Genomic DNA, 26,479 nt, shown 5'->3' with positions numbered 1-26,479 from the left:
AATGCATTTCTCAAAATGCGATAGGAAGTAAAATCAAGAAATCATGAGTATGCCAATGCTATGCACGCTTTTCCAAATGTTTCAGTTTTTCTAGTTTCTATATCAATTCTACAACAAGTCAATGGAATCCTCCACCGATTGCCAAAACAATTATCTCTATTAAAATATTTCAATAAGGAAATATTTAGAGCATGATTCACAATTATGAACACTTTCAAAATAGAACATGATTTCCAATTATCTCATTATTCACCAATATATCCAATATTCAAAAAATTTCAAGAATTCCATAAATTTTCTCAACACACAATCACATTTTCAATTTTTACATTTTCTAGGCTTTGAAATTTTTTGGAGATTTCCCATTTAAAGCATAAATTTCTCCAATTCCCATGTCACATAGCAACCATAGATAAAACATTTGAAAAGTTTAATAGACATTTGAGTTTTTCCCCATTTTATGCATTAATACCAATATTTATAAAACTCTGATCTTTCAAACAACTCTAACTATCAAATATCACATAATCATGCTAAAATACATGTACTAAGTTAAGAAAATCCCTACCTCAAAGATTGAGAAGGAGAAGGAAGAATTTATAATTTTGAGTACGTTGGATCAATGATCGCTTTGGTCAATGACAACGCGATCTTCACTTTTGTCTAAAGAACTAGGATGAGATTGTCACTTGGTTTGGTTTAGATCAATAATTTGTATGAGTTTGAGTCATTTTAGAGAGAATGGAAAGAAAAAATGAGTTCAGAGAAAGTGAGTGAAGAGAAATGAGTGAAAAAAGATAGAGAAAGATAGAGAGAGAGTGATTTGAATGAAAAGGGGCATAAAAATCGAAGTCTGGACGTGTGTATCCACACAAGCGATGCTTTTAATCTGCATGAGCAGTTCAATGCAAGGAAAAATTAAGAAACCTCCAATTTCGCATGAGCAATTTTCTACCCAGAAAACTCCCAAATCCCTGCCTACTTCTGCACAAGCAGAATCTAAAATCAGCACGAGTGGTTTCACTTAGGAACCAACCACTTCTAAATTTGATTACATACTACGATTTTTCATTCTTACACTCAAGATTTTGAAAATCTAGCTCAATTAGGGAATATAAAACGCAACTTTGATGATAATCACTAAAGCATTACTTAACGCATATGGTTTTCAAGAACAAGAACAATAAGTTCAAACGAGCGGTTCAAATCTGGTTTAAGATCCGAGACATCACAGTTGTGATCTTACGAGATGTGATGACTCACCTTTGTTAGGCAGTTAACAGAGAAAAAATGACCTACTTAGTGTTGGATGCGATTTCTCATTTGTGGAGAACATCACATGGTTTTCTCAAACTATCAAACAATTTTTGGTGGAGGGTATTATCACAAAGAGGAAAATATATTGAGTGTAATGTGATCGGGCCCTAAATGCTATATATTTGGCTCGTTAAAATATATTTTATTAGTCCATTAATTTGTATTAATTTATACCTTTATATGATTTTGTGTGTTTGTACATAAATTAGTATAAATAATACATTTTAGATATTTTATATTATATAATAAATTAAATTTAATAATAAAAAAATTAAAAGAAGAAAGAAATGGTGAAGGTGGGAGGCTAACCACCCCACCCCTGAATTATATATAAATACATATTATATTACATTATTATATTATTTATATTACTATGTTTGTTTTCTTTTGCAGATTTTTTTCTAGAGGAAGGTTGAAGGAGGCGAGCAGCGAGAAGCGAGCAGAGAGTAGCAGAAGGCTTTAGTCAAAGGAATTAGGAGATAAAGAAAATGTAAGTGAGAGAGTTTAGTTTGTACATATTAGAGTGTGGCAGTTATATGGGTACGAAAAACTAACTTTCGTATCTTAGGGTTAAGATAAAACCCTGACCAAGTAATTTGGGTTTTATTGTATTTAGTAGGGCACTTGGGCGAGAAGTCCAATTTTAGATTTTTTTTGGTCTAAAGATCCAGATGCTCATTTTCTTTGTCAACAAGGATAAGTTTCTATAAAATAACCAACATACCCTTCCTTATATAAACCATACACATGGTCCAAACTCCAAACACTCACTCATACACTCCCCTCTCTCTCTCTCTCTCTCTCTCTCTCTCTCTCTCTTCCCTATCTACTTTCTATCGCTCTCTTCTCTTTTCTTTATCTGCTAGGGTTCGAGCTAGGGTTCTTCCATCGAGCCCCTCTACTTTGTTGGCTGTGGCAATATGATCTCGTACTACATCCCATCCATATTCACCTCTCTAACGAAACAACCTCTCTAGCTTATTCCCTTTGCTTTCTGACCTCACCTCTCTACAATGACCATATCTAGACTTCAACAGCTTCACCTTCGTTCCATCACTGTTCCTTTTCAACCTCACAAGTTTACAAATGCTAAACATTAACAAAAACCTTAATATTCCTCCTCTAGATCGAGCTACAAATAGAGATCAAGAGAGGCACCATTTCCTTGTCAGACTTGTGTCGCCATCTATAGATTTACACCAATTACTATCGAACTACTCCACCGTTCGGCAGCAGAGAGCAGTGGACTTCCATCCTCTTCTAGAGTAGAGGACGTCTATTCCCCACTGCCGTGACTCCGCCAATCACGTCGGCAAGGCCACTAGTTTTTGAAGAGGTGATAGAAGCCCTTGAATAGCTCTCCCATTTGTTCTCTCTCTCTCTCTCTCTCTCTCTCTCTCTCTCTCTTACCACAACGACCTCAGATTTGAGATCTGAGATCTATGTGGATAATGGTGAAGGACTTGGCGATAAAGGACGATGGAGACATGCATTGTTTGTTGTGGAGTGAGTGTATAGCCCTTGAATAGCTCTCATCTTTAGTTTCGTTTTTGTTTATTTAGTTTTATGCTTGATAAACTTGAAATGTGATGATTCAAGCTTTAGTTGGAGAAAGGATTGGTTGAACATGAAGATGCATGCCTTCATTTGATAATGGAATCTGAGATATGTAGATCTACCACCCGTGGTAGATCAGATCTGACATTTATTTTTATTTTTTTTATTATTACTTTTTTGTATTTGATGATTGTTGTTATTGTTGTTGTTGTTGATGTTGATGATGATGATAAATAGATAGAACAAACAGATATGCTCAAAATTTTTCTGGAATTTTTTTTCTCTTTATTATCTATTGTTGATTATGGTTGTGGTTGTGGTTGTGGTTGATAATAATGATGAGGATGAGGAAACAGATTACAACAAATAGGGAGATATATGGGTAGAAAAAAGAGAAGATTTAAACAAATAAGGGAAATTTGAATTGAAAATATTTAAAAAATTAAACAGATAACGTAAAAAAATTCAACAGATGGGAAAAAATTAAACAGATAGGGAAAAAAATTGAATAGATTGGAAAAATTTTAAATAGATAGTCAAGGAAAGTCAACAGATAAAAAAAAGTTAATAGATAAATTAATGGGTAAAATTAGAAATAAAATGTCCTTCAAGGCAAACAGAAGGACTTCTCATCAAACTATTTAACAAATGGTGGACTTCTCACCAATAAAAAAAATCTACTAGACTTAATGACTTATACACTCCTTCGATTGGATTTATTAGCAATTTACTATATTTACTAATTTTGGTTCTGATTTGATTTTGATAAATTATATAACTTTAAGATAAATGTTTTATTCAAATCATAATATAAAATTGTTTTCACTACTATATATTAAAATTGTTAGATGGGTTATACGTAGTAAGACAGGTCGTGCATCAACCGTAGTTTAGTGTAGTTTAGTGGTGACGATTTGTGCTAAGCGAAGGTGATTCGTGGCCTTCGGATTTTAATATGTAAATTCTCTTTGTTGCACTCCATACTTTTTGGTATAATAGAATTATATTTGACTATTTGATTATCATGAATGAGAACTTTCTTAGTCGATATTTGAGCCTTGGTTAAGGTGTTAACATAATGGTTGGGCGAGATTGGATCAAAAACTCTGAATTCGAATAGTTGTTATTGAGTAGTTGTAGACACACCATTTTGACCACCCTTAAAACTTGGGCGCCTTGCTCTAAACATTCGATGATGAAATGATACGCTATGCAATCGTTCAAAACTTTAGCAAAATGATTCGGTTTTAAGCTTTAAAACCTAAACCTTGTACTCCCTTTGAACCAAAACCTTATTTTTTCTAGCCTGACCACTCAAAGAATTGCTAACCAATAGATGGCTGGCAGGCCATTTTCATTGGGCCAACCATACCTCTTCATGGTTGGCTGGCCATATTTAGCGTAGACAGATATTTTGACAACTGCCACCTATTCTTATGCACACTACAACATATGAGAGTTTTAGAGACCAAAAGTCTCTAAAAGTGAAAATTTTGTTACAAAAGATATTTACAGACCAATTTTCTATCGTCATGAGGATAGTCGCTAAAAGATTGTCCCGAAAAGTCAAAAACAAGGCTTTTAGCGACAAAATTTTGAAAATGTCAGTAATAAATAGACTTTTAGGACAAAATAATTTGGTCTCAAAATGGTTTATTTTTTTAGACAAAAAACTTGGTCCCAAAAGGATAATAATTCATCACTAATGTCTAATTTTCGTATCTAAAAATATAATAACGACATTTTTCGCAACAAAAATATCTGGTCCCTAAAAAATAATTTTGTCCCTAAATTTTGGTCTCTAAAACCTTAATTTTTTTTGTAGTGGCACATGCTTGGACCAGCTGTCCCTTTTACAGATATTTCTGACATCAGATGTTGTTTTTCTATAAATAGAAGGCCTCCCTTTATGGTTTGGAGCTAGAAAAATTTGCCAAGAGCCTATAGTTTGCCTAACACATCTCTTTCCTCTCTGTAGACGTCCCCGAACGTCCCGGGAGGGAAATCCCGTTTTGTTCATTTGGGGCTCACTACAGTTCGGACTCAATGTCACAGTTCTTAATCTGATCTCGCAAAGTGCAATGCAAGATTGATAAATCACCAAAGAGTCCAAGTCCGGCAAATCAATTTGGAAAATAGATTTTTAGAAAGAAATGTCAAACATGGACTGCTTTGGCAGATACAGAGTCGCCACCTAAATATTTTTGTTTGGGGAATTTAGGAAACCTTGACTCGTTGCCTAAGGCCATGTGTCCGTCATCACCAAAGTTGCCTCGGCTCGGGAACTTGGGTACGATTGGCGAAGGTCATCTGTGAGCACCCCCGCTCGCCTGATCTGAAGATCGACCTGTACTAAGCATGATATCTCGTTTTTGAAAACACATGCGTTCTTATTCCGATTAATTAGCTAGAATTACTATGTGATATGTGCAACAAACAAGTATAGACTGGGTCGTCTAAGTTGAAACAAAGCATCTCATGTTTGTTTTTGAAAGCGGTTTGCTACTCGCAAGTAGGCTAAAAATGCAGATTTTGCCACCCTCGAGTGGGTTTAGAAAATGCGGTTTTGCCACTTTCGAGTGGGCTTAAAACTCGCATTCAATGCATCATTCCAATTCAAATAACCCAACCTTCACCCACAGGCACTCAGGCAGTTACATCACATAAGCACATAGCCTCATGGTAAAGCATGCTATCATGGCAACACTCACACGCATGCAAGGATGCTAAAGCATGAAAACTTACCGAGTACTCCAAGCCAAAACAGAAACTAGTTAGTGAACATGCATGAATCCTAACTATGCTGAAATGCTTAATGCAAGACATGCAAAAATGCAACCTAGATAGGCTCGTCTATTCTAAACATGGCATATGAAATGCAACAGATAACATGTATTCAAATTGGAATTGAAATACCATGCAGTTAGTATGATGTGCCGAGCCTGGTGCATGCAACACAGATGAATGAATGCACGCATGCATAGCATAAGGTATGCTAATTTAAATATGCCCTAATACTAACCATTAAAAGCAGGTAAATAAAATGGAGAAAGAAGTAGGGGTTGGAAGACATGCACACACTCACACACACTTATTACACAATTGCCCTCGCTCGGAGGTTCCAAAAGAATAATACAGGCCAAATAATGAATCAACTATCCTAGCTAGTTAATTATTACAAAACTTCTAATTAATTAACAAATTAATTACAAAAACAGCCTAAATATGAAACTAAAGAGACCGCCGCAGCTCTGCCTCGGAATGCGTGGATGATGCATGTTCGATTTGCTTTGCTTAGAAACCCGTTACCATGCCACTGTTGCCTCTGTTTGCACTGTTTTGCACCTCTGAGGGATGTGAAAATTCTTGAGGCACCTCTGAACCCTTCCCTGATCATTTTGGAATACCACCAGCCAATCAAGAGCACCATCGACCATGTAAACGTGATCATCGACTGTAAATTGGGTCACCGGCTGGACTCTGATGGTCGGTCGGCACTGAAAGTGGCCGGCCAGCCATTTATTCCTGCAGAATCCTATTTTTGCTGTAGCAGTTGACAGACAGTGCATGGCAAAGAAATTTCAAAGCAATGTATGCATGTCCACACTCCCCATCATGTTATGGACTCAAGGGAGTGCGGCCCTTGGTACTCGGGCCACCAGTCATGCATTTCGATGCATGATGGCCAAAGGCACCAAGCTTGCAAATCAATGTAAATGCATGCAACAAAACAAATGAATGCCTTACGCCCTATCATGTTGTGATCAAGGGCATCGGTGACCGAGGATTGAGATGTGTTTCGTCACTTTGAGTACGAACACACCTCACTCCTCGTGTTTGGTTTGACACCCCAAACCAAACACAATGTTATGTACATATGCTATATGCAATGCGAAGTAATGCAACTAATGCAATGCAATATGAGCATGCTAAGCTAATGCACCATGACACTACCTAACCATGCAAGCCAAACTAATGCAATATGAACATGTCAAGCATACAACGAGACTATGTAATGCAACTAGACATGCAAACATGCAAACATGATACAATGTAAGCATGCAACCAATGTAATGCAACATGTCAATCATGCAATTTATATACAAGGATGGACTTAAACTAAAATGGGAGGCCTCAGCCATGCCCCAAAAACAGTGGCCAAACATACTAAAAATGATGGACAAATGCTCATGCAAACACGCACACCAATGGGCCTAAAACTAAGGCATAAAAGGGAGCATTCCATTACAACTATCATGACAACACATGGCATGGATTATGCAACCAAAAACAGAGTTTTAGTGCGTCAAAATACACCCCAAAATCCACATGAATGGCATCCCAAATGACTTAAACAAAAGGCATGCACTATGACCCATTTCAAGGCACAAAAGGACGACTTTTCAAAGCATGAAAGGGATGATGAATGCAAGCCTACTAGCATGGATTATGGACTGAAAAAACATGGGAAAAGACTTCAAATCACTAAAACAACCCAACCATAGCATGTTTATGGCTCACACACTCAAGGCCTACAAGCTAGAATGCAAAGGGGCTATACAAAACATGGCAAACATGACTCTAATGACCCAAGACAGACCTTAAACATGATGAAATAGGACTAAAAGCTTCATGGAGTCAAACCAAAATCATTGCTAAAATGTCATCTCACAACGTGATACATGTTAGGCCAAAACATGAGATTACAAGGTAAGCATCTAATGCATGAAATCGACCATCAAACCAACTAAAAAAAGAGGTATAATATGACAAAATATCACCAAATACCTACTAAAATGATGCTAAAAACAACTAAGCATGCATGCTACTCTTATGAGCCAAAAACATAAGCAAAAGAGAGACAAAGGGAGAGGGGTGTCCCTTCCCTATGAAATACCTCAAAACCTTTTCTTCACCACTGAAAATCCTCTAGATTTCAGTGGTGAGAAGGCCAATACACGAAGGTTCCTGAAGCTCAACAAAGAAAGCACAAAAAGGGCCAAACAAGGCCTAAGAGGGGGTGGACGACCCCCAACACCAAAGTGACCTTAATGAAGTATCTTAAACACAAAAAAATATAACTTTTATATGTTATACACAAAGCTCAAAACAGCATGCAAAGTAGGTTAAAAGCTAGTGCAAGAATGGGGAATATAAAGCAATAGTGCTCACCCCTGAAGAACACTTGAAGAACCAAAATTGCAGCCCCCTTTTCTGATCAAAACCAACTCAAAAGCTCCAATAACAACCTCTCAACACCTCAATAACAAAGGCAAGGTGTAACACTAGGTGTCTTAGTGCAAAATTAAGACCAAAACACACTTTTAGGCCCTCTAACACACACAAATGTAGAGAGAGAAGGAGATATATAGAGAGAGAGTGATATATATTATATATCAGATGTATAAGTCTGATTTTTGCTAAACCTCCTCAAAGGAGAGGGAGGGCCCTCTTATATAGACAAGGCAAAGGCCTAAGCTTCCAAGAGAAGCTAAACAAAAGGGGTCAAGGCTTCTTAAAGAAGCTAAGGCTAAGGGGCCAAGGCTTCCTAAGGAAGCTGAGACAGGGGTCCAAGCTTCTTGAGGAAGCTAAGAAAAAGGTCCAAGCTTCCTCAAGAAGCTAGACCAAAAGGGTGCAAAGGGTGCAAATTCCTCCATACACGTGTATGGAGGACAGGTCCGTGCACTCCAGCTGGCACAGCTGGCATGCACAATGCCTGAAAAAGGCAAAAAGGAGGTATCGACTAGAGAGAGAAACTATCGGCCAAATAAATGGTCGGCCGACCACTCAAAGAGCCGATATACCTAACAGAAGTGCCGACCGACCAAATATTTGGTCGGTAGCAGAAAAAGCAAGGCCGATGGCTTCATGCCACGGCCAGTGGGTTTTAGGGGATAGCTAACAAGCCACCCCCTACTCTCAGGTGCAAAAACAAACAAGTTCTTGGTCCACAACCAAGCAAAAAACAGTCAAGTCGAGAGATCCTAAGGCAAGGCGTGCAGCCGAGTCCTTCGGGATCTCAAAACGAACACGAACATGGATGATCACCGAGTGTTCAAACAGTGACGTCCGAGTCTTGAGGACGGTCAAAAATGGGGTGTCTACAGTTGCCTCTCTTTGACAGAACTTGAAAGTCATAACAATGATGGGAGTGAGTGTCAAAGCCTAGAGATGACCCATTTTTGACAAGGCCGAAGACTTAGACAAAGCATACAAGCTACAAACAAAGATATACGCCTGAAGGCGGGGGCAAAATGCCAAACAATGCACAAAGCCGAGCATAACTTATGATCATGCAAATAAAGCTGTAACGAAGCAAATCATGTAACAGTTTTAAGCTAAAACCAAGCTATATTACAATGCAGAGAGGGTATAAGAGAATTATTCAATTCTCGCTACGTCTCACACGTAGAATACAATACCTGTTCGGTTCATCTGGTCGGTCCAGCTTCAAATGAATCGTACATACAATATCGTGCCTGTTAGAGAAAGAAAACTTAACAGGTACAGTATTGTTAGATACATGCATAACAATACAATTGAAAGGTGCGTGACAACGCAAGCAAAGGGGTGGATGACAATGCGGGTGAAAGGGGTGCATAACAACGCAACCCATGTGTGTGCATAACAATGCAATTTGGAAATACATAACAATGCAATGAAGGCATAAACACATATAAGTAAAGTACACGCGACAACGTGTACAATGTGTGGAGGTGAGGAAGAGTATACACTTGTAAGTAAAGTACATGCGACAACATGTACAATGTGTAAAAATAAAGGAATTCGAACACATATAAGTAAAGCACACGCGACAACGTGAGCAATGTGTATAATGAGGAGCTTGAAATGTACACATGTAAGTAAAGCATACGTGGAAACGTACACAATGCGTATGATGAGGAACTTGAAATGTACACATGTAAGTAAAGCAATACGTGACAACACATGCAATGTTTATAATGGGGAACTTGAAATGTACACATGTAAGTAAAGCATACGTGGAAACGTACGCAATGTGTATAGAAACTTGAAATGTACACATGTAAGTAAAGCACGACGCGACAACGCATGCAATGTGTATAGGAACTTGAACATATATAAGTAAAGCAATACGCGACAATGCATGCAATGTGTATAGGAACTTGAAATGTACACATGTAAGTAAAGCACGACGCGGCAACGCATGCAATGTGTATAAAAAGGAACTTGAACACATATAAGTAAAGCAATACGTGACAACGCATGCAATGTGTATAGGAACTTGAGAGGGTGTATAAACACATGTAAGTAAAGCGTACGTGGAAACATACGCAATGTGTAAAGCAATGCGGAAAGGGTGGATACTCAACTAAAGCATGGTAAAGGCATGTTACTCATGATGTTGAGATGCGAATTCGAAACAAGGCGAGGCAGCTCTCAACGCAAGATGCGTAACGAGCATGCTTTACTAAAGCCAAAGCAAAGCAACATAATACAACATAATCGAAGCGATTTGTGGGAGTTATAAGAGACAAAAAGGATATAGGAAAGGATGCTCCTCGCATGTACCGAACATCGCTCATAGAAGACACGACTCGAGGTCAGCACGAGGTTCTACTACGGTTTCAAGAGTGCAATTCCTTGCATTGTCTTGAGTAATGAAGGTGCCAAACCACATAATTGACCCAAACAAGGGCGTGGGAGGTGCATCGACCACAAGGGGAGGCTACTAGTGTTAATCCGGATACTCTGCTGCCCTGCTCCCCTTTTGCTTTACTTATCTTTTTACTGGTAGTTTAAGCACATTGCATTGCCTCAGGCAGGTTTTTTCTTTCTCAAAACTACTTTTACTTGCTTTTTTTTTTTTTTTTTTTTTTGCAAAAGACATGACGGCCATGAAACAACTATTTTGTCCAAAAAGGTGTTGCATTGGTACTCTCCATGCATCGCATTGCATTGCATTACATAACAATGTAAATGAGATTTGAATCTTTTGATTGCTTGAAAAGTAAGCGCTTGCCTCGTAATAATCAGGTAGTGAACCGAGCAAGGACAGAACAACTCGATAATCAAAACAAAGGACTCGATAAGCTAACCAAGTGCGAGTACAACTCGATAAGCAAAACAAAAACTTAAAGGATGTGACATACAACTCGATAAGAAAATGTGCAATAACTCGATAAGCAAATGGGCGTGACCCCGTAACAATAATCACCGGAGGGCATTGGAAGTGGTGCTAGTCCCAAATTCCCAGCATGTTCAGCACATATACAGCTCAAGGAACAAGAAGGAAGACCACTGGCCTCAGTAAATGTCCATCGGCCCAAATTTTTGGCCGTTCAACCAAAAAATGGTGGTCGGTCAGCACTATTTTTGGCCGGCCGGCCATAAATGGCAAGAACCGCCAGAATGCTGACACCTGTCTTCCACTCACACCTTATCCCCTACAAAAGGCCTCAACTTCGTAGTTTTTCTCAATTCAACACTGATTTGCTCCAAATGGAAGAGTTTCTTGCCCAAAATCTCACAGCTTGGATTGCCAACTTGGATGGCTTGGAAAAGCTGAATTTCTGGGGCTTTAGCGTAAATGAACTATTCACGCTGAGTCGCACTCCGCTGCACTTTCCATTTCTCCATGCCGCGGCAAGGTTTTAGAATCCGGTAACACATGTCTTTAGCTTTAGCGGGAAAAAGGTGTGTCCTACCTTCAAAGATTTCCAAGCTTTGATGGAATCTGTGTGCAACGAGGAAATCTTGCCCCAACTTCGCTTCGGCCACGCCCAAGCCTTGGGGCGAATGTGTGGACTCATTATGCACGATGCTCGATCTTTGATTTGTGACGGAATGCTGGATATTCCGAGTTTGATTTGTCAATTTTCCGATGCCAGTGACCGCAGTGACCATCATTGGCAAGGCTTTCGGCGACATGCCCTTTGTTTGTGCATGCTATCTCATTTCTTGCCTGCCTCAGGATCCAGAGGATCTAATGTCCGGCAGATCAAGGTTGTTCAAGGCTTAAGGGAAGGCAAAAGCTGCATTGCCATGTCATTGGCCGAGACATTGATGGGCTTGGATGGTTTCCATCGCCGGGAGACGACCAGGTTTGCGGGGAGTCCACTACTGTTGCAGGTAATGTTTCCCACCCTTTTCTCACATATGTATTGCTCGCATCACTCGGCCCTCAGGCTCGGTTTTTCTCACAAAAATCCTTTTCTTACTTTTTCTCTCATCGTACACCTCTATATTCTTTATTCTCTCATTTTTCATCCCTCCCCAGGTGTGGTTGATAGATAAGTTACGGGTTGTGGACTCTTGCCCAGCATACTCAGCTCGCGGCTACTTCTTCCGACGTTGTCTAGTTGATGCCCTAGATGAGAGATGGTGGTTAGACTGGATGTGCAATTTCTCCGCAGACCGCATTGCTTGGCGGTGTCCCTAGCTCAACCTACCAACAATGAGCTACAGCATGTCCCAGCAGACCAGGATTCAGTTGATTTGCTTGACTTGCTGTGTATTTTATTTCCCGTTTCGGTTCCAACGCCAGTTTGGCCATGATCAAATTTGCCCGGCAGAGGGGATGGAGTATCCAGCCACATTCCCAGTCCGAGGTTCGTAGCTTGTCCGGCATGCCACAGTATGGAGGACTAGAGAACTCCTAGCCCACACTCCCACTTTCAATTGCACCTTATCTGATGAGTGCATAGATTGGCTTAATGAAGAGGTGCAGATTGGGCCCAGCTTGACATCAGAGGCTTCGATCAGCTCTGGGAGGGGACGCAGGAACACCTGACTCATCTATGCCCCAGATTTATTTTCTTTAATCAGAACTTTCAAGTTTCCTTTATGAATGTAATGAAAAGCAACTTCAATTTTTATGCAAGAGCAGGAGAACTCTGTATTGAAATCAATAAAATTGAAGGTTGTGGGTACTGAAAATTTTCCGCTTTGGTCCAAAAATGGTCTAAGTTGTAAAAAAAGATTAATTTGAGCAAAATCAACTTTTATTAAAACTTTTCAAAACCATTTTTGATATGGATCAGAACTGGACACGCTTGAGATTTATCCCCGAAATGCACAACCCCGGATCCCAGCAACTGGAAAGTTGCCCCTAGTCTGAAAAGCACTGCACCGGAGATCACAATCGAGTTTTTGAATGTTGAATAGTCAAAGATGACCGAGATGATCAAATGGACAAAGTTGATCGAGGAAAAGTTTATGGCCGAACTTCAGGATGAAGTTGCCTACGTATCCCAAAAATGGGAATCAAGCCTTACGTAGTTCAGGCTCAGGTTCACTCGAGTATTTTCACTCTCCTTTTATGCTCTAACTTTTGCCAAGGCCGACCTTTGCGTGTTTTCAGCCTTGCGAGCTCAGTTTTTGTAATTTCAAATTTTATGTGCTCTAACTTTTGCTTAGGTCGCCCTTTCGGGTTTTCGGCCTAGCGAGCCACTCAGGGATAATATTTCTTCAGTTTGTCCATATTGATCGGTTGGGAGAACTCTAGGCCATCTAGGTCCATCAGAACGACAGCTCCACCTGACCAAATAGACTTAATGATGTAAGGACCAGTCCAATTGGGTCTGAACTTGCCCCTAGGGTCGTGGATGGGAGCTCGGTTGTCCTTGAGCACCAAATCTCCTTCTTTCAAATTCCTGGACTTAACTTTCTTGTTGAAAGCCCTGGCAATTCTGCGCTGATAACCTTGAACATGGTACAGTGCTTTCAGTCTTCTCTCATCAAAGAGCATGAGTTCTTCAAATCTGCTCTGCTGCCAATCTGCTTCGACTATCTGACACTCAGCCAATACTCGCAAAGACAAAACCTCAATTTCAATAGGTAGAACAGCCTCCATCCCATAGACCAATGAATACAGAGTCGCCCCAATAGAAGTTCTAATTGAAGTCCGATAGCCCCACAAAGCAAACGGTAGCTTATCTGGCCAGTCCCGGTAGGTTTCCACCATCTTCTGCAGTATGTGTTTGATATTCTTGTTGGCGGCCTCAACCGCTCCATTGGTTTGCGGCCGGTATGTGGATGACTTATGAAAAGCCACGTTGTATTTTTCCAACAAGTCAATCACTTGCTTCTTAAAGTGGGAACCGTTATCTGAAATAATCTCGTTCGGGACCCCGTAACGACAGATGATGTTGTTTCTGATAAACTTTGCAACGTGCAACGCCTTCAACACCGCATAAGATTGGGCCTCAACCCACTTTGTAAAGTAGTCTATCGCGACCAGGATGAACTCATGCCCATTTGACCTCTTCAGAGTAACATCTCCGATCACATCAATTCCCCAAACTAAAAATGGCCATGGCGAAGTCATGTTGTACAGCTTCGATGGCGGGATGTTCATGCGGTTTACATAGATCTGACATTTGTGGCATCGTTGAACAAAGCCGATACAATCCTCCTCCATGGTGGACCGGTAGTAACCCTGTCTGAGGATCTTTCGGGCCAACATTACCCGGTTCATATGTGTTCCGCATTCTCCCCCATGGATGGCCTCCATTAGGCGCTTTGACACTTCAGCCTCAACGCACAGCTTATGCATTCCCAGATGACCTCTCTTATATAGTTTTCCTCCGCAGATGATGAATTGGGCAGCCATCCTTCGGATTGCCCTCTTATCTTTGGTGTTTGCCCCTGGCAGATATGCTTCTTTCTCCAAGAAGTTCCAGACATCGTAATACCAGGGGTTCTCGTCTTGAACTTCTTCTATGGCGGCAATTGACTCGTAGGCCGATGTAAACTTCTGGTCAATAATGATCGAATGCATCCAGACTCCAGAAGGGATGTCTATCATGGAAGATAGAGTTGCTAGTGAATCTGCAAACCTGTTGTTTTCTCTTAGTAGATGAGTGAAGTTTAGCTTCTCAAACCAAGGAATCAGCAAGTCCAAGGTCTGGTGGTACATTATCATCTTTTCCTCTTTGACTTTCCAATCCCCCTTAGCTTGGGATACCACAAGGTTCGAGTCCCCAATGACATCCAATCGTCTTGCCCCTAGTTCCAGGGCCGCTTCTAAACCAGCAATGCATGCTTCGAACTCTGCTTCGTTGTTCGAGACTTTGAAACAGAGTTTGAAGGCTAGGGGAATACAAAAATTGTCAAGCGCTATCAGCAACACCCCTATCCCATACCCGTATTGGTTTGATGCTCCGTCAAAGTGCATTGTCCAAGTTTCGTCTTCGATATGCAAAATGGCCTCATCTGGGAATAAGTACTCAACTGTTTCACCTCCTTCAACTAGATGATCGGCTAAGAACTCTGCTACCGCTCTTCCCTTGACTGACTTGCGCGTCACATATTTCAGATTGAATTCAGAAAGCAAAAGCAACCAGCGAGCTAGCCTACCCGTAAGTGCCGGTTTCTTGAAAAGATATTTGATAGGATCTAATCTTGAAACCAACGTAACAGAGTGAGCTAACAGGTAGTGCCGCAACTTCCTGGTAGCCCATACCAAGGCTAAGCAAGCCTTTTCCAATGGTGTGTAGCGGGTTTCATACTCCAACATCTTCTTGCTTAGATAGTGGATAGCCCTCTCCATCTTGTCCTCAGACTCTTGTGCGAGCATGCAGCCCATTGTGGTCTCAGTCACTGAAAGATACAAAATCAATGGTCTCCCCGGCTCTGGTGGTGACAACACGGGCGGGTTATGTAAGTATTCCTTGATCTGTTCAAAAGCAGCTTGGCATCGGCCGTCCCATTAGAACTTCTTTCCTTTCTTCAAGAGGCCAAAAAGTGGTTCACAAGTCAAGGTTAATTTTGAGATAAACCGTCTTATGAATTGCACTTTACCCAGAAAGCCTCGCACCTCCTTTTCAGCCCTTAGTGGTGGCATTTTTAAGATGGCCTTGATTTTGGAAGGGTCGACTTTGATACCTCTCGTGTAATCAAAAACCCCAACATTTTCCCTGCTGTAACATCGAACGTACACTTCTGAGGATTCAGCAGCAACCGAAACTCTCTGATCCTTTAGAAAAACTTTTGCAAGGCAGTGTAGTGGCCCTCTCTTTCTTTGGACTTGACAATCATGTCATCCACGTACACATCTACCTCTTTGTGGATCATGTCGTGCAATATCATGGTCGCGGCTTGTTGATATGTAGCTCCAGCGTTCTTCAACCCAAACGGCATCACTCTGTAGCAGTAGGTCCCCACGGGGTGGTGAAAGCAGTCTTCTCTCGGTCCTCGGGTGCCATTACAATTTGATTATAGCCTGAGAAATCATCCATGAACGAAAGCAAAGCATGCCCCGCTGTGAAGTCCACTAACTCATCGATATGCGGCAAGGGGAAGTCATCCTTCGGACTAGCTCTATTCAAGTCCCTGAAATCCATGCATACTCGGATCCTACCATCCTTCTTCAGCACCGGAACGATGTTGGCCAACCAAGTTGGGTATTCGGATACCAGCAGGAAACCTACGTCAATTTGCTTGGTGACCTCTTCCTTAATCTTGAGAGCCTAGTCCAGGCGGATCCTTCTGAGTTTCTGGTTAACGGGTCGAGCCTCTAGGTCAAGAGAGATCCGGTGCTGTACAATCTAAGGATCGATTCCAGGCATGTCTTCGTAGGACCACGTGAAAACATTTTTGAAATCTTTTAATAAAGCGACTAAGCGCTCGCGTTCCTCTGAAGACAACGTGGACCCAATCTGGACCAGCCGCGGGTCCTCCTCAGTACCAATATTCACAATAGTGATTTCATCCATTAAGGGTTTAACAAATCTTTCCTGCTCTTGTTCAATTAAGCGTTGCAAAACTGGAGGAATTTCTTCCTCGTTGTTTTCATCAAGATTTTGAAAGTCTGAGTTAATGCAATAAATCAAGGGCACAAAAAAGTACTCAGAAACCACAGCCACATCATTCTCATTAAGCACATCCAAATCGTCCGATTCTTCGGTTACAACAGACTCAAAAGAAAAAGAAAAATATGACCTAGACAAGACTGTGGCATCCGGGTTGTCACCCCCAGGAATACCGAACTCAGACTCAGTCGAGTTGGAACCTGATTCCGACTCAACAGATTCGGTGGAATCAGATTTCGGCTCACTACCTGACCCGGTGCCGCTTGATAAAAATCCCTCCTCGTACTGCCAGATGAGAGAGGATGCAATGGATGCATCCAAAATGTTTGATGGTAGGCCCGCAGCCGTTTCATTCCTGATTATGGACACCGAGAAGTTATCCCCCAAGCACTTCTGTTCGATCAGAGGATCTGAAAGTAGACACGCCAGCGCTACCCCCATTTCACTTTCAGTGTCCTCAGACTCCACTTTCTTATTCTGCTCAGCCTCAGCTAATGGGTCCGTTTGCTCTTTGGCAACGTCATCACCGGATAACTATAGGTCAAAGAAAATCTCAAACCCTGGCACACGACGCTTCTCTTCGTTTATCCACGGCTTTGGGAAGCCACAAAATGGAAAGTCCTCCCCCTCTTGGACAAAGCGTCCGTTTAGGTTGCCCTGAATGGGCCGGTGCATCAACCCAAAAGGCTTCTTTGTCTGCTTCGCTCTGGCTCTCCCAGCCATTTCCTTACCTTTTCTCACCCAATCCTCTTTGGTGGGCAGATAACCCAAGCCAAAGGTATGTGGGTTGTGTGGTACTTCAGCCAATGTTGCAACGCCCTTCCGGCCACTCTTTCCCAATCCCATCCCGAGGATGTGTTGAAGCTTGTTCATGAGGTATACTGATTGTGCACTAACATACACCCCCTCATTAACCGCTAGGATGTTCTGCATGACTCGGGCCTCAGCCAGGGTAAAACCTGACATGAACACATCCTCCATACCGTGCTCAATTTCCAAGACTGGCGTAGATACTTCTGGCGGTGGATGGATCGATGAATTTCCAAAAACGATGGCTACTCCCTTCCCATGGGGGTACTTCAACATCTGGTGCAAGGTAGACGAAACTGCCTTTACCTGATGCAACCACGGCCGCCCCAACAGTAGATTGAAGGTTGCAGGAACTTCCAGGACGTGAAAGTCTATCTCATGTTGTCCCGGACCAACCTTAGTTTGAATTTGCACGGTCCCCTTCACCTCTCTACTTGTGTTATCATACGCCCTTATTACCTGGGTGGTTGGCGCAAAGTCTGTGGGTTTTAACCCGATTACATAGGCTGTCCTTGCCGGGCACACATTGATGGCGAACCCGGTATCAACAAGAACCACCAGTATCCATTTGCTCTTACACTTCATAGAGATGTAAAGTGGCTTGTTGTGATTCGCACCCTCGGGTGGCAATTCTTTGTCGGAGAAGGTCAACATCGGAGAAGCTCCTCCCGGAAAGACCAATCCCACCAGCTGTTCCAGCGTGGTTTCTATTAAGAGTTTGGCCTTATCCATTGCCGATAGGACGGCCTGTCTATGTACTCACGAAGCCATAAGTAATCCCCAGATGGAGATGTCTACTTGTATCTTTTTCAACTGCTTCAGTACAGCCTCTTCTTCGAGTTACTTCTCTATCTGTTTCTCTGCCTCCTTGTCCTTCCCGGACGCTTCTAGTTGCTCTAAATGCGGGGGTTTGAAATACCGCCCGCTCGTGGTCATATGACCGACTTCGCCGATGTACCAGGTATTGTCTGGTTAATTGCTCCCCCAGTCCTCATCCGTGTGGGCAAGACATAGATCATCGTCCTCCCACCATATTCCATCGGCAGCCAACAGACACCTGTCCGGCTCTGTTACCACCGTCCTTGTACTCATGGTACCTTCTGTTCGTGCATTCGCAACACCCTCCATTCTTGTGCATACATCACTTTCAGTCCCCACAGGGGCTTTGGCTTTCCTGATTCTCTCAGACTCTTCAATTCCTTCTTGTTCTAATTGCATCAGTACAGTTTGTTGTTCAACAATCCCTGCATTCAAAATGCCCAAATCCAGAGCGAAATTCTCGACACCGGCGCTCTCCGGTGATGCATTCTGATCTTCGGCCCTTCCGGCCACAATTGATGTCCTTGCCCTTACTGGGCCCTGTTCCAGCTGAGATTCTTCGACGATGTCTGGTAAGTCATCAAGCCATCTGGTAACCTCTGCTTCAAAATCAGACCAGTTGACTACCATGCCCTCTGGATCTTGTTCATTGAAGAACTGGAGGTCAGCAAAATCTCCCTCCATAGCCGCCAAGCCATCTATCCTCTGACCAAATCCATTCCCTTGCACCACACAAAGCTCTGCCCCTGCCGGCAATTCCATATTTGGCCCAACCTGACCTATTGACAGAATGTAGTCACTCGAACTGTATACGTCCTCAGCAAAACTCCCAGATTCCTCAGATTCTGACTCAACAATCCCACTCTATACTGAAGTCTCCCCTGTTCTGTCTTCGACAGTCACCACCATTGGTTCGGGTTGGGTTCTGGAGATGTCTAACATGCACAAGTCAGTGCAGTCAGGAAGGAGCACCTCTGGCTTAGGTAGATGGGAAGGAGTGATGTATATTCTGGGGTTGTGTGGTGGGAGAGGATTGGTTGTGACATTGGGTTTCTCTGAGGCACGATCACCCCATTATCGATGAGATCCTGAATCTCATCGCGTAATCGGAAGCACTGGTCAGTGTCATGACCGTGCTATTGGTGAAATGAGCAGTATTTGGCCGGGTTATGGGAAGGGGGGAGTTTTTCCGGCAATGGCCACGGCTCTAGGGGCTTTAAGTGCCCTTTTTTGATTAAAACCCCCAGAGCTTTGGACAGGGACATATATAATGGAGCGAAGGTTCTTTGGCTTTTGGGTGGGTATCTAGCTGTTTGCGAACTACTACCGGACGCACCGGTGAATGGCGTAGCTGCAAGGGTTCTTGGGGTGTTGGTGGTGACCATGCTTACTTCCTGAGATCTGGCAGCTACAGCACTGCTTATGCCTGCATTCGTACTGCGGTTGTTGAAGGTTCTCATGGGTTGCTCTCTGTCACTGTCAATCAAGCCTTGCTTCGAGGCATCCTCGATCTGTACTCCCATCTCATGCAGATCTGAAAAGGTAGGGAAGGGGAGCACGATCATTTTCTGCATTAATTTGGGTTGGAGGTTGCGCACAACCATTCGTATTTGATCCTTATCCGTCAGCCTTATGGTCATCATTGAGGCCTTGGCCCTCCAGCGGGTTACGAATTCAGAGAAACTCTCCTTAGGCTCCTGCCTAGTCGTCTCAAGATCACGGGTTGTAATCTCGATCTGTATATTATAGGAGTATTGAACGACGAAAGCCTCGGCCATTTCATTCCAATTCCTCTTGACATCGTCTTCCAATTTTGCATACTAAATGTCCGCTACACTTGACAAGGTCCGGCCGAATAAAGAAAGCTTTTGTAGTCTGGTGAGGCCCATCGGCCTTAGTATATCCGAAAACAAACGTAGATGCACCATGGGATCCCCGGACCCGTCAAAGCGGTCGATTTGTGGCATCTTGAACCGATCTGGCAGCGTCACAGCCGCGTCGGTATACCCATCCTCAATATCTGGGATGGACTTTACCCCTTGGGACTTCTTGAACAACTTCTTAAGCTTGCTCAACTTCAATGCTGTAGGGTCCACCTCGAACTCAAAGGAAGAGTCTAGTTGATTGATAGGCGTAGGTGCCTTGGATAGTTGAGGTAGAATCGGGGGTGGAGCCGGCCCCGTTGGGATGTCTGTATCCTCTTGAGCATTCTGGACGTTCGTTGTCTCCTCAGGTATTGGGATTCTTGTTAGGGGAGGAGCCTGGTGTGAAGCAGATACTCCGGTTTGCTGTTGTAACCGGGTGATTAGCTCTGCCTGTTGGGCCATGATTGCAGCCTACTGTTTGGCAAATTCTGCTTGACGGACAGCGTCCTCCTACATGGCTTTCATGCTCTCCTGGAGCTGGCGCACCATGTCTTCCATCCCTGACATACTGTCCTGATTTATATGAACTGCCGGTGTATCTGCCTCTGTAGTAGATTCGGAAATCTCAACCCGACTGTTCAAAGACCACTGAACTGGCAATCTCAGTACCGATACACTGTGTCTTCTCGACCTCCGTCTGATAACCGGGGGTAAGGAATAAAACACTGGTTGTCCGTCGACCAGATCCTCAGATCGATTGAGTCGGCGACCTCTAATCCAGAGTGCTTGGGGAATATCTACTTGGTCTGAAGCAATTATGCTAAACTACCTAGCAAAAAGATAAATAAAGCAATAATAAGGAAATAAACAACCAAACAAATGGACAGCACAACAGCGTAAGTAAACACACAACATGCAGTTGGGCATCACAACACACAATCGATAAACTGAATAGACTGTTGTCAAATGCTGATCATTGTTCCCCAAATCACTGCCCCCAAAATTAAATCTAAAACCCGCAGATAACTGATTCTCAAGATACTGAACTGATGCCGCAGGCCTAATGCCCAAACTTGTGAACTGAAACATGCATTCCTGTAGAGACGCACTCTAAAAGCACATAACAAGTAAAAGGGAGCCAAAACACCCCTATATTGGGGTAAGGTTTCCCTGTCCTATTTCGTAAGGAGCTAGGGTTTCACTATGCACACAGCGGTATCAAACAACTTATTATTGGGTAAGTAACCTGTCCTAGCTTGGAATGGTCACTATGGATTCCGAATATGCACTAGGTCGAATGGTCAAAAGGGTGCCCTGGTAAAAACTGGGGTTTGTGTTCCCATCATGGCAGAGCCCGTAGCCGGTTAGCCTTATGGCACGATTAACAAAGCGAGCCTTCGGCAAACCGTTTAGGAATAGCAGATGGCAAACACGGTGTCCTACGCGCTCCAATGCAAATGCAATGCAAAGAAACACATAAGTGTAGTCAAAACAAGATATCATGAGTTCGAGTCAAGTTCTCTAACTCCCCAGAAGAGTCGCCAGAAACTGTAGACGTCCCCGAACGTCTCGGGAGGGAAATCCCGTTTTGTTCATTTGGGGCTCACTACAGTTCGGACTCAATGTCACGGTTCTTAATCTGATCTCGCAAAGCGCAATGCAAGATTGATAAATCACCAAAGAGTCCAAGTCCGGCAAATCGTTTTGGAAAATAGATTTTTAGAAAGAAGTGCCAAACATGGACTGCTTTGCCAGATGTAGAGTCGCCACCTAAATATTTTTGTTTGGAGAATTTAGGAAACCCTGACTCATTACCTAAGGCCATGTGTCCGTCATCACCAAAGTTGCCTCGGCTCGAGAACTTGGGTACGATTGGCGAAGGTCATCTATGAGGACCCCCACTCGCCCGATCCGAAGATCGACCTGTACTAAGCATGATATCTCGTTTTTGAAAACACATGCGTTCTTATTCCGATTAATTAGCTAGAATTACTATGTGATGCGCGCAGCAGACAAGTATAGACTGGGTTGTCTATGTTGGAACAAAACATCTCATGCTTGTTTTTGAAAGCGGTCTGCTACTCGCAAGTAGGCTAAAAATACAGATTTTGCCACCCTCGAGTGGGTTTAGAAAATGCGGTTTTGCCACTTTCGAGTGGGCTTAAAACTCGCATTCAATGCATCATTCCAATTCAAATAACCCAACCTTCACCCACAGGCACTCAGGCAGTTACATCACATAAGCACATAGCCTCATGGTAAAGCATGCTATCATGGCAACACTCACACGCATGCAAGGATGCTAAAGCATGAAAACTTACCGAGTACTCCAAGCCAAAACAGAAACTAGTTAGTGAACATGCATGAATCCTAACTATGCTGAAATGCTTAATGCAACACATGCAAAAATGCAACCTAGATAGGTCCGGCTATTCTAAACATGGCATATGAAATGCAACAGATAACATGTATTCAACTTGGAATTGAAATACCATGCAGTTAGTATGATGCGCCGAGGTCGGTGCATGCAACACAGATGAATGAATGCACGCATGCGTAGCATAAGGTATGCTAATTTAAATATGCCCTAATACTAACCATTGAAAGTAGGTAAATAAAAGGGAGAAAGAAGTGGGGGTTGGAAGACATGCACACACTCACACACACTTATTACACAATTGCCCTCGCTCAGAGGGTCCGAAAGAATAATACAGGCCAAATAATGAATAAACTATCCTAGCTAGTTAATTATTACAAAACTTCTAATTAATTAACAAATTAATTACAAAAATAGCCTAGATATGAAACTAAAGAGACTGCCGCAGCTCTGCCTCGGAATGCGTGGATGATGCATGCTCGATTTGCCTTGCTCAGAAACCCGTTACCATGCCACTGTTGCCTCTGTTTGCACTGTTCTGCACCTCTGAGGGATGTGAAAATTCTTGAGGCACCTCTGAACCCTTCCATGATCATTTTGGAATGCCACTAGCTAATCAAGAGCACCACCGACCATGTAAACGTGATCATCGACCATAAATTGGGTCACCGGCTGGACTCTGATGGTCGATCGGCACTGAAAGTGGCCGGCCAGCCATTTATTCCTACTGAATCCTGTTTTTGCTGCAGCAGTTAACAGACAGTGCATGGCAAGGAAATTTCAAAGCAATGTATGCATGGCCACACTCCCCATTATGTTATGGACTCAAGGGAGTGGGGCCCTTGGTACTCGGGCCACCAGTCACGCATTTCGATGCACGATGGCCAAAGGCACCAAGCTTGCAAATCAATGTAAATGCATGCAACAAAACAAATAAATGCCTCACGCCCTATCATGTTGTGATCAAGGGCATCGGCGACCAAGGATTGAGATGTGTTTCGTCACTTTGAGTACGAACACACCTCACTCCTCATGTTTGGTTTGACACCCCAAACCAAACACAATGTTATGTATGTATGCTATATGCAATGCGAAGTAATGCAACTAATGCAATGCAATATGAGCATGCTAAGCTAATGCACCATGACACTACCTAACCATGCAAGCCAAACTAATGCAATATGAACATGTCAAGCATACAACGAGACTATGTAGTGCAACTAGACATGCAAACATGCAAACATGATACAATGTAAGCATGCAACCAATGTAATGCAACATGTCAATCATGCAATTTATATACAAGGATGGACTTAAACTGAAATAGGAGGCCTCAGCCATGCCCCAAAACAGTGGCCAAACATACTAAAAATGATGGACAAATGCTCATGCAAACACGCACACCAATGGGCCTAAAACTAAGGCATAAAAGGGAGCATTCCATTACAACTATCATGACTACACATGGCATGGATTATGCAACCAAAAACAGAGTTTTAGTGTGTCAAAATACACCCCAAAATCCACATGAATGGCATCCCAAATAACTTAAACAAAAGGCATGCACTATGACCCATTTCAAGGCATAAAAGGACGACTTTTCAAAGCATGAAAGGGATGATGAATGAAAGCCTACAAGTATGGATTATGGACTGAAATAACATGGGAAAAGACTCCCAATCACTGAAACAACCCAACCACAGCATGCTTATGGCTCACACACTCAAGGCCTACAAGCTAGAATGCAAAGGGGCTATACAAAACATGGCAAACATGACTCTAAAGACTCAAGACAGACCTTAAACATGATGAAATAGGACTAAAAGCTTCATGGAGTCAAACCAAAATCATGCTAAAATGTCATCTCACAACATGATACATGTTAGGCCAAAACATGAGATTACAAGGCAAGCATATAATGCATGAAATGGACCATCAAACCAATTAAAAACAGAGGTATAATATGACCAAATATCACCAAATACCTACTGAAATGATGCTAAAAATAACTAAGCATGCATGCTACTCTTATGAGCCAAAAACATAAGCAAAAGAGAGACAAAGGGAGAGGGGTGTCCCTCCCCTATGTAAGACCTCAAAACCCCTTCTTCACCACTGAAATTCCTCTGGATTTCAGTGGTGAGAAGGCCAATACATGAAGGTTCTCGAAGCTCAACAAAGAAAGCACAAAAAGGGCCAAACAAGGCCTAAGAGGGGGTGGACGACCCCCAACACCAAAGTGACCTTAATGAAGTATCATAAACACAAAAAAATAGAACTTTTATATGTTATATAGAAAGCTCAAAGCAGCATGCAAAGTAGGTTAAACGCTAGTGCAAGAATGGGGAATATAAAACAATAGTGCTCACCCTTGAAGAACACTTGAAGAACCAAAACTCCAGCCCCCTTTTCAGATCAAAACCAACTCAAAAGCTCCAAGAACAACCTCTCAACACCTCAATAACAAAGGCAAGGTGTAACACTAGGTGTCTTAGTGCAAAATTAAGACCAAAACACACTTTTAGCCCTTCTAACACACACAAATGTAGAGAGAGAAGGAGATATATAGAGAGAGAGTGATATATATTATATATCAGATGTATAAGTCTGATTTTTGCAAAACCTCCTCAAAGGAGAGGGAGGGCCCTCTTATATAGACAAGGCAAAGGCCTGAGCTTCCAAGAGAAGCTAAACAAAAGGGGTCAAGGCTTCTTAAAGAAGCTAAGGCTAAGGGGCCAAGGCTTCCTAAGGAAGCTGAGACAGGGGTCCAAGCTTCTTGAGGAAGCTAAGAAAAAGGTCCAAGCTTCCTCAAGAAGCTAGACCAAAAGGGTGCAAAGGGTGCAAATTCCTCCATACACGTGTATGGAGGACAGGTCCGTGCACTCCAGCTGGCACAGCCGGCATGCACAATGCCTGAAAAAGGCAAAAAGGAGGTATCGACTAGAGAGAGAAACTATCGGCCAAATAAATGGCCGGCCGACCACTCAAAGAGTCGATATACCTAACAGAAGTGCCGACCGACCAAATATTTGGTCGGTAGCAGAAAAAGCAAGGCCGATGGCTTCATGCCACGGCCGGTGGGTTTTAGGGGATAGCTAACAAGCCACCCCCTACTCTCAGGTGCAAAAACAAACAAGTTCTTGGTCCACAACCAAGCAAAAAACAGTCAAGTCGAGAGATCCTAAGGCAAGGCGTGCAGCCGAGTCCTTCGGGATCTCAAAACGAACACGAACATGGATGATCACCGAGTGTTCAAACGGTGACGTCCGAGTCTTGGGGACGGTCAAAAATGGGGTGTCTACACTCTCTTGCAATATACATACACTATGCATACACCTTCTAAGCTTAAACTTGAAGCTTTTGCTAAGGTTCTTGAATCTAACTTAAGCTCCTTGAGAGTGCTTGGATTGTGGTTTGTTAATTAAGAAGTTTTTCCTCTCTTTTAAGAGGTAAACTTTGAAGTATTTTACTATCTTTTCTCTTTCTTTCTTTTTTGCCTTTTCATACTGATTTCAGAACTATTTTGAGGCTTGAAATATGTGATTTAAAGTCACAAAAAGATGAGGTGTTAGACACCCTTCCTTAGGCTTTGTTCCATAACTTGTTGCTTTGCCTTTTCTACTTTGTTTCTTTGAATTTTGGCCACTGTTTGTTTGAGTTTAGGGACTGCTTAGTGTGTTTTTTGAATTTATACTTTGAATATTATACTTTTGTTGTTATAAGTCCTCATAGATTTGGTGTGTAGGTCATAGCTTCCAATCCATTTGAGTTGATAGTCTTTTCCTTCATCTTTTATTTTTTTATTTTTTATTTTTTTATTAACTTTCATGTATATATTCATGTCATTGTAATCATTCCCCTTTCATTAGCACTTTGCAATCTCCCCATTTTCTTTATTTCTTTTGATTAAGAGTTGTATCAAACAAAAGATTGTCGTTCAA

This window comes from Camellia sinensis, chromosome 5 (genome assembly GCF_055761805.1).
Source record: "Camellia sinensis isolate YWXY chromosome 5, ASM5576180v1, whole genome shotgun sequence".
Classification (NCBI taxonomy): domain Eukaryota; kingdom Viridiplantae; phylum Streptophyta; class Magnoliopsida; order Ericales; family Theaceae; genus Camellia; species Camellia sinensis.
The sequence above is the reverse complement of the archived record's forward strand: the minus strand, read 5'-3'. Positions refer to the sequence as shown.